Genomic DNA, 8,536 nt, shown 5'->3' with positions numbered 1-8,536 from the left:
ATTTGAAGAAATAATGACTGAAAACTTCCCCTACCTGGTGAAAGAAATAGACTTACAAGTCCAGGAAGCACAGAGAATCCCAAACAAAAAGAATCCAAAGAGGACCTCACCAAGATACATCATAATTAAAATGCCAAGATCAAAAGACAAAGAGAGAATATTAAAAGCAGAAAGAGAAAAACAGTTAGTTACCTTCAAGGGAGCATCCATACGACTGTCAGCTGATTTCTCAACAGAAACCATGCAGGCCAGATGGGAGTGGCAAGAAATATTCAAAGTGATTAATAGCAAGAAGCTACAACCAAGATTACTCTACCCAGCAAAGCTATCATTCAGAATTGAAGGTCAGATAAAGAGCTTCATAGATAAGAAAACGCTAAAGGAGTTCATCACTGCCAAACCAGTATTATATGAAATGCTGAAAAGTATTCTTTAAGAAGAGGAGGAAGAAGAAAAAGGTAAAGTTAAAAATTATGAACAACAAATACATATCTATCAACAAGTGAATCTAAAAATCAAGTGAATAAAAAATCTGATGAACAGAATAAACTGGTGAATATAATAGAATCAGGGACATAGAAAGGAAGCGGACTGGACAATTCTCAGGGCGAGGGGGTGTGGGAAGAGACTGGACAAAAATTATACACCTATGGATGAGGACAGTGTGTGTGTGTGGGTGTAAGGGCAGAGGGTGGGGTGGGAACCAGGTGGGGGGGAGCTATAAGGGGAAAAAAGAGGAACAACTGTAATAATCTGAAGAATAAAGATTTATTTTTAAAAAATCACTGATATAGAATGAGACTTCTTTAGAAATGCAAGTATTTTATATGTAAGCATTATTTGACATTAATGTATCAGTACAGTACATTTATAAGACTGTGCCCAGAAGATATGAAAGGTCTAAAAATAATGAACAGTACAGTTACATTTTGAAAGATCAGCAGGCCAAGATCTACCCAGTAGTTCTCAATCCTGACTGCACATCAGAATCTTCTTGGAATTTATAGAACAGATGGATTCCCATGCCCCAGCCAAGACCTCCTGAATCTGAGCATCTAAGATGTAAAGTTGAGAAGTCTCTATTTTTGAAAAATTAATACACTTTATTTTTTGGAGAAGATTTAGGTTTGCAGCAAAATTCAGTGAAAGTGAAACAGAGAGTTCCCATGTACAGTAAGTCTGCACTTAATGTTGTCAATAGGTTCTGCAACCTTAAGTGAAATGTGTAAGGAGACCAATTTTACCATAGACTAGTTGATATAAACAAGAGTTAAGTTCCTATGTGTCTCATGCAATGAAACAATGTTAAGGGAGTACAGGGACCTGCTGTTTTCTCTACTCCTACACACCTACAGCTTCCCCCACTATGGACATCATGCATCATAGTGAAATATTTGTTACAATCTATGAACTTACATTGGCGCATCATTATAGCTCTAAGTCCATAGTTTAAATTAGGGTTATTCTTACTGTTGGATGAGTTATGACAAATATATGATGACATGTATCTACCATTGCAGTATTATACAGAACTAGAGGCCCGGTGCACAAATCCGGGGTCCCTCGGCCTGGCCTGTGGGGATCTGGCCAAAACTGGCTCTCTGATATCCCCCGAGGGGTCCCGGATTGCGAGAGGGCATAGGCCAGGCTGAAGGATTCCACTGGTGCACGATTGGGGCCAAGGAGAGACTGTGGGAGGGCTCCAGCACATGTCTGGCCACTCTCGCCCAGTCCTGATCAGCCGGACCCCAGCAGCAAGTTAACCTACTAGTCAGAGCATCTGCCCCCTGGTGGTCAGTGTGCATCATAGGGACTGGTTGAACAGTCAGACACTTAGCATATTAGGCTTTTATTATATAGGACTAGAGGCCTGGTACACGAAATTCATGCATGGGGGGGGGGTCCCTCAACCTGGCCTGTGCTCTCTCACAATCCAGGACTGCTTGCCCCTAACCACTTGCTTGCCTGCCTGCTTGCCCTTAACCACTTGCCTGCCTGCCTGCCTTCTCTCCCTAACTGCTCGCCTGCCTGCCTGCTTAGTGCATGACATAGCAACTGGTCGTTCCGGTCGTTCCAGTCATTCCTCCCTAATGGTCGCTTAGGCTTTTATATATATACTAGTGGCCCGGTGCATGAAATTTGTGCATGGGGGAGGGGGGAGTGTCCCTCAGCCTGGCCTGCATCCTCTCCAATCTGGGACCCCTGTGGGATCGGGCCTAAACCAGCAGTCAGACAACCCCCTCACAATCCAGGACTAGTGGCTCCTAACCGCTCACCTGCCTACCTGCTTGATTTCCCCTAACCACTCTGCCTTTTGGCCTGCTTGTCCCCAACTGCACCCCCCCACCAGCCTGATCACCCCCAACTTCCCTCCCCTCCTGGCCTGATCACCCCTAACCGCCTCTGCCTTGGCCCCACCACCATGGCTTTGTCCAGAAGGACATCTGGAAGGTCTCATGGTCTAATTAGCATATTACCCTTTTATTAATATAGATAGGATATGACATACTGCCATAACTATAACATATCTACCAGTATTACTCTATGAGAATACATACTTCATGCGATAGGAAGGCATCTAATATATTACATTGTATATGTTGTAAGTAGTAGGAAATACTGTATTTGTAGCAATAATATACACCCTGTGACTTCCCTTCCTGATTTGGGAATGGTTCCCCAGTTCTTTGAACGTTTCCTGGCCCCTAATGTATTTTTTTTTTTTTTGTCATTCAATGTAACTTTATTTACTGTTTATTGCACATGAGTTGAGGTCTTTAATTTGTAACCACCAAAGATTCAAAGGACTATTTTTTCCATGAAGTTTAACATTAACATCAGTGAATTCATGTGTTCATGTGTTTTTATTGTAAACATCTGAATTATTCACATCATCATAGATCCTGAACTCATAAGCGTGGACCATGCACAGGCTGGCAGCAAGCCAGGAAGCCACTCTGCAAGCAAACTGATACTCTGCATAAGGAGAAAAGTCATAGCATAACATTTAATGTCCAACCTGAGTCACCTCAGAATGTTATATATATTGACTTCTTAATTCATATAGTATTGGGAACTCAGCTGCTTGGTTGGTGATGGGGTTGACCTGGTTTCGGGAGGATTATTCCTGAAATAATTAAGGAAAGGGGGGCTCAATCTTTCTTCTTGGTTGCTTGCTCCTCCCCAGCACCTCCATCTTTCTTCTTGTCCTCAGCTTCTTGGGTATCTTCTCCTTCTTCCTCCTTTGCATCCTCAAATTCTTCCTTGGCATCTTCTTCCTCTTCCTCTTCCTCAGCCTCTTCCTTCTCCTTCTCCTCCTCTTCAGCTTCTCCTTCAGAAGGGGGTTCATCCTTAGCTTCCTCGGCTTTTGCAGCCTCAATAGTCTCTTCCACCTCGATCTGCTCCTCCTGGACGTGGCTGGTGTATTAAGAAGGGAAGAAGTGAGCAGACATCAAGTAGGAGCTGGTCTGCAAACAACTGTAGGCAGATCGACCAAAGACCTGGGAACGCTGGGAGTAGCCGCTGGCTATGCTTCCCATGCTGGTGAAACTGAGCCGGGTTTCCTCACCTTCCAAGAGTTTCCTGTAAGCTGCAATGTCAATGTCTAAAGCCATCTTCACATTGAGGAGGTCCTGGTATTCTTTTAAATATCGTGCCATTTCACTCTTTGTAGTTCTCAACTAATTTTCTAATTTGTTGATTGTGTCCTGCATAGCACTAACATCGGAGTTCTGCTTATCCTCCAGCTCTTGCAGCTGCTTTCCCAGCACTTCGTTCATGCCCTGGCTTGCTTCTATCTCCAGGGTCTTGGCCTTGAGCAGCCAGTGGCTCTTGGACACCTCCTCCTTGGCAGCGCTCTCGGTCAGCAAGGTGAAGCGGCTCTTGCACCATTCTTTGGCATTCTGCATGTTCTTGGCAGCCAGCTTCTCTTACTGGGCACGGATGTCCTTGAGCATAGCGGAGAGGTCGGATCTCCACGGAGATCTGAGCATACTGGATCTGCGCCTGCAGCTTGGTGATCTTCTCTTCCTGGACCTTCTTCAGAAAAGCGATTTCATCCATCAGGCTGTCGATGGACTTTTCCAGCTCAGCGCCAGCGAGAGCCGCCTCATCTGCACCTTTGCGCGCCTCCATCAGCTAGCCCTCTGTGTCCTCATGGTTGAGCACCTCTTCTTGGTAGCACACCTACAGGTTGCTCCCAGCCACTTCAGAGCCCCTGTGCCTCCTAACTGCCCATTTCCCTCTCCACCCCAGGGACAGGGCGTGGTGGGGCAGGGCACAGGCATCCCATTTTCATTAAAATGTTCAACCCGGGCCTGCTCCACCAGTGTCCACAGGCAGCCCTGGGGCAGACAGTGATCCTGGAGACCCTGGCCCGCCCCCCCCCCCCCACCTCCTGCCCCATCCTGATCGCCGTCTGGACCCCGTGGGCAGTGTCAGGTGCTGCCTGATGGAACTGCCTGTCCCAATCTCCACCTGGACTCCATGGGGGGTGTCAGGTGCTGTCCCCGGGCTGCCCGGTCCCAATCGCCACCTGGACTCTGCGGGGCATCAGGCGCTGCCTGCCCCACCTGCATATGCAAATTTACCCACCATCTTTGTTGGATTTATTTGCATATCACTCCTGATTGGCTGTGGGCGTGAGGTATGGTCAATTAGCATCTTTCTCTTTTATTAGTATAGACTAGTAGATAGCTTTACCATCCTAAAAATTGTCTGTGTTCCGTGCATTCATCCTTCCCTTCCTAAACCCTGATCTTTTTACTGTCTTCATAATTTTGTCTTTTCCAGGAAGTCATAAGGTTAGAATCATACAGTATTTTAGCCCTTTCATATTGGATTTTTTACATACATTTACATTTCTTCCTTTCATAGCTTGATAACTCATTTCTTTCTAGCACTGAATAATACCCATTGTCTGGATGTACCAGAGTTTATTTATCCGTTTATCTACTGATAAAAGACTTTGTAGTTGCCTCCAAGTTTTGACAATTATGAATAAAGCTGCTAAAACCATCCATGTACAGGCTTTTGTGTGAACAAAAGTTTTCAATTTATTTTGGTAATTACCAAGGAGCACAAATGATTGCTGGATTATATGGTAAGAGTACATTTAGTTTTCAAACTGTCTTCCAAAGTGGATGTACCATTTTGTATTCTCCCCAGTAACGAACAAAAGTTCTTGTTGCTATAAACGCTCATCAGCATTTAGGGTAGTCAGTGTTTTGGACTGTGGCCATTTTAAAGATGTGTATTGGTCTCCCATTGTTTTAATTTGCAATTCCTAATGACATATGATTTTCATGTGCTTACTTGCCATCTGTATTGCTTCCTTGGTGAAGTGTCTTTGGTGAGATTTAAAAACAACCCATTTTTTTTTTTTTTAATCTGGTTGTTTTCTTATTGTTGAGTTTTAGGAGTTCTTTGCATATTTTGGGTATCAGTGCTTTATCAGATCTGTCTTTTGCAAGTATTTTCTCCCAGTCTGTGGCTTGTATTCTAATTCTCTTGACATTGTCTTTTGAAGATCAGAAGTTTTTAATTATAATGAAGCCCACTTATTTATTTCATGGATTGTGCCTTTGGTGTTGTATCTTAAAAGTCCTACCCAAAGTCACCCAAATTTTCTCCTATGTTATCTTCTAGGAGGTTTTACAGTTGTATATTTTAATTTAAGTCTGTGATTCATTCTGAGTTAATTTTTGTGAAGGGTGTAGGTATGTTTATGGATTAATTTTTTTGCATGTGGATGTCCAGTTACTTGTTCCAAACCAGTTGTGGAAAAGACTACCTTTGCTCTACTGTATTGCTTTTGTGCCTTTGTAAAAAAATCAGTTGACTATCTTTATGTGGATCTATTTATGGGCTCTGTTTTGTTCCATTTTTCTACTTGTCTGTTCTTTCATCAATACCACACTGTTGTTATTACTATAGCTTTATAGTAAGTCTTGAAATTGGATCGTGTCAGTCCTCTGACTTTGTTCTTCTCCTTCAATATTGACTTGGCTATCCTGGCTATTGTGCATCTTCATATACTAAACTTCAGAATCTGTTTATCAATACCCATGAAATAACTTGCTGGGATTTTGATTGGGATTGTGTTGAATCTATAGATCAAGTGGTAAGAACTAACATTTTGACACTATTGAATCTTCTTATTCTTGAACATGTAATATCTCTACAATTATTCCATTCTTTCTAGAAATCTTTCATCAGAGGTGTTTTGTTTTTTAAACACCTTTTATCAGAGGTGTTTAAGTATTTCACTTTTGGGGGTGCTATTGTAAATGCCAATGTATTTTTAATTTCAAATTCTACTGGTATATAGGAAAGTGATTGACTTTTAGTTATTAACTTTGTGTCCTTCAACTTTGCTATAATTGCTTATTAGTTCCAAGAGTTAGTTCTTTCAGATTTTCTATGTAGACAATCATGCCATATGCAAACAAAGGCATTTTATTCCCTCCCGCCCCCCCCACACTCTGTGTACTTCTATTTCCTTTTTTTTTTTTTTTTTTTTTTTTGTCTTACTGCATTAGCTAAGACTTCCAGTACAATGTTCAAAAGAGTGATGAGAGGGAAGGTCCTTGCCTTATTTCTGATCTTAGGAAAACTTAAAGTTTCTTATCATTAGCTGTACATTTTTTTGCAGATTTTTTTTATTGAGTTGAGGAAGTTCCTCCCTATTCTTAGTTTGCTGAGAGATTTTAACATGAATAGGTGTTCAATTTTGTCAAATGCTTTTCTGCATCAACTGATATGATCATGAGATTTTTTTCCGTAGTATGTTGATGTGATAAATGACATTAATTGATTTTTTTGAATGTTGAAGCAGCCTTGCATTTCGGGGATCAATCCCACTGGTCATGGTGTATAATTCTTTTTATATATTGTTCATTCAATTTGCTAATATATTTATTTTAATCCTCACCCTAGGATATGTTTTAATTGATTTTAGAGAGAGAAGAAGAGGAGGGAAGAAGGAAGGGAGGGAGAGAGAGAAAAAAAACAAGGGAGAAACATCCATTGGTTGCCTTCTGTCTGCCTCACAACCAGGGATTGAACCACAACCTAGTTATATGCTCTGACTGGGAATTGAACCCACAACCTTTTCTATGTATAGGACAATGCTCTAACCAACTGAGCAACCCAGCCAGGGCTGAATTTGTTAATGTTTGATGAGGATTTCTGCATCTATGTTCATGAGAGATATTGGTCTATTGTTTTATTTTCTTGTAAGCCTTTGTCCAGTTTTGGTATTAGAATAATGGTGACCTAATGGAATAAGTTAGACAGTATTCCTTCTTCTATTTTCTGGAAGATATTATAGAGAATTGGTATAATTTCCTCCTTAGATATTCTGTAGACTTTACCAGTGAAACTATCAGAGTCTGGTGCTTTCTGTTTGGAAAGTTTTTCATTATTGATCTAATTTCTTCAATAGATATAGGTCATTCTGATCATCTATTTCATCTTGTAAGTTTTGGAAGATCAGTCCATTTTATCTAAGCTATCAAATTAGTGGGCATGGAATTGTTCACAATATTCCTTTATTATACTTTTAATGTTCATAGGATCTGTAATGATGTCCTCCCTTTCATTTCTAATGTTAGTAATTTGTGTCTTCTTTTATTTTCTTCATTAGGCTTATCAATTTTATTGGTCTTTTCAAAGAAACAGCTTTTGGTTTTGTTTATTTTTCTCTTGATTTCCTGTTTTCAATTTCCTGACTTCTGCTCTAATTTTTATTTCTTTTCTCCTGCTTACATTGGATTTCATTTACTTTTCTTTATCTAGTTTTCTATGGTGGAATTTCACATGATGATTTTAGAGGTTTCTTTTCCAATGCAGTTCATCCTTGCACAACATGGGTTTGAACTGTCCCATGCAGTTCGAACTTGTGTTGTTCAAGGGCCAATCGTATTTTTAATTCAATGTTGGGAATTTCCATATGTGAAGGGTCAACTTAAGTGACATTTAGATTTTCAGTTGTTTAAGGGCCAACTGAACAGGCATTCAATGCTACAAATTTCTCTCTAAGGACGGCTTTCACAGCAGCAAAAAAAAATTTGGTAAGTTTTGTTTTCATTTTGCTTAAGTTCAAAATATTTTTAGATTTTTCTTGAGATTTCTTCTTTGATTCATATATTAAGAGTAGGTTGTTTAATCTCCTTGTGTTTTGTGACTTTCCAGTTATCTTTCTGTTACTGATTTCTAGTTTAATTCAATGTGGCCTGAGAGCACATTTGTATTATTTTAAATTTGATAAAGTGTGTTTTATGGCCCAAAATGTGGTCTATTTTGGTGATTAGTCCACATGAGCTTGAGAAAGATGTGTAATTTTCTCTTTTTGAATGAAGTAGTATACAGATGTCAATAATTTCCCATTGATTGATAGTGATTTTGTGTTCATCTATGTCCATATTGATTTTCTGGCTGCTGAATTTGTCTATTTCTGATAAAGTGTTAATGTCTCCAACTAAAATAGTGTATTCATCTATTTCTCCTTGCATTTTTATTAGATTTTGCCTCTTGT

The 8,536-nt window shown here is 40.3% G+C and overlaps 1 pseudogene across 1 annotated transcript in view; it reads right to left on the bottom strand.

Annotated features, from left to right (window-relative positions):
* Positions 1 to 3,152: 3,152 nt before the first annotated feature.
* The window catches only part of LOC308256692 (neurofilament light polypeptide-like), a 29,846-nt pseudogene continuing 24,462 nt past the window's right edge, over positions 3,153 to 8,536 (bottom strand). The window contains exon 2 of the transcript in view: positions 3,153 to 4,172. The product of the transcript in view is annotated as a neurofilament light polypeptide-like (transcript). The remainder of the gene's footprint in view (positions 4,173 to 8,536) is intronic.

Source organism: Plecotus auritus, assembly GCF_963455305.1.
Source record: "Plecotus auritus genome assembly, chromosome: 8".
NCBI classification, from domain to species: Eukaryota; Metazoa; Chordata; class Mammalia; order Chiroptera; family Vespertilionidae; genus Plecotus; species Plecotus auritus.
Note: the sequence above shows the minus strand (reverse complement) of the source record. Positions and strands in the feature narration are given on the sequence as shown.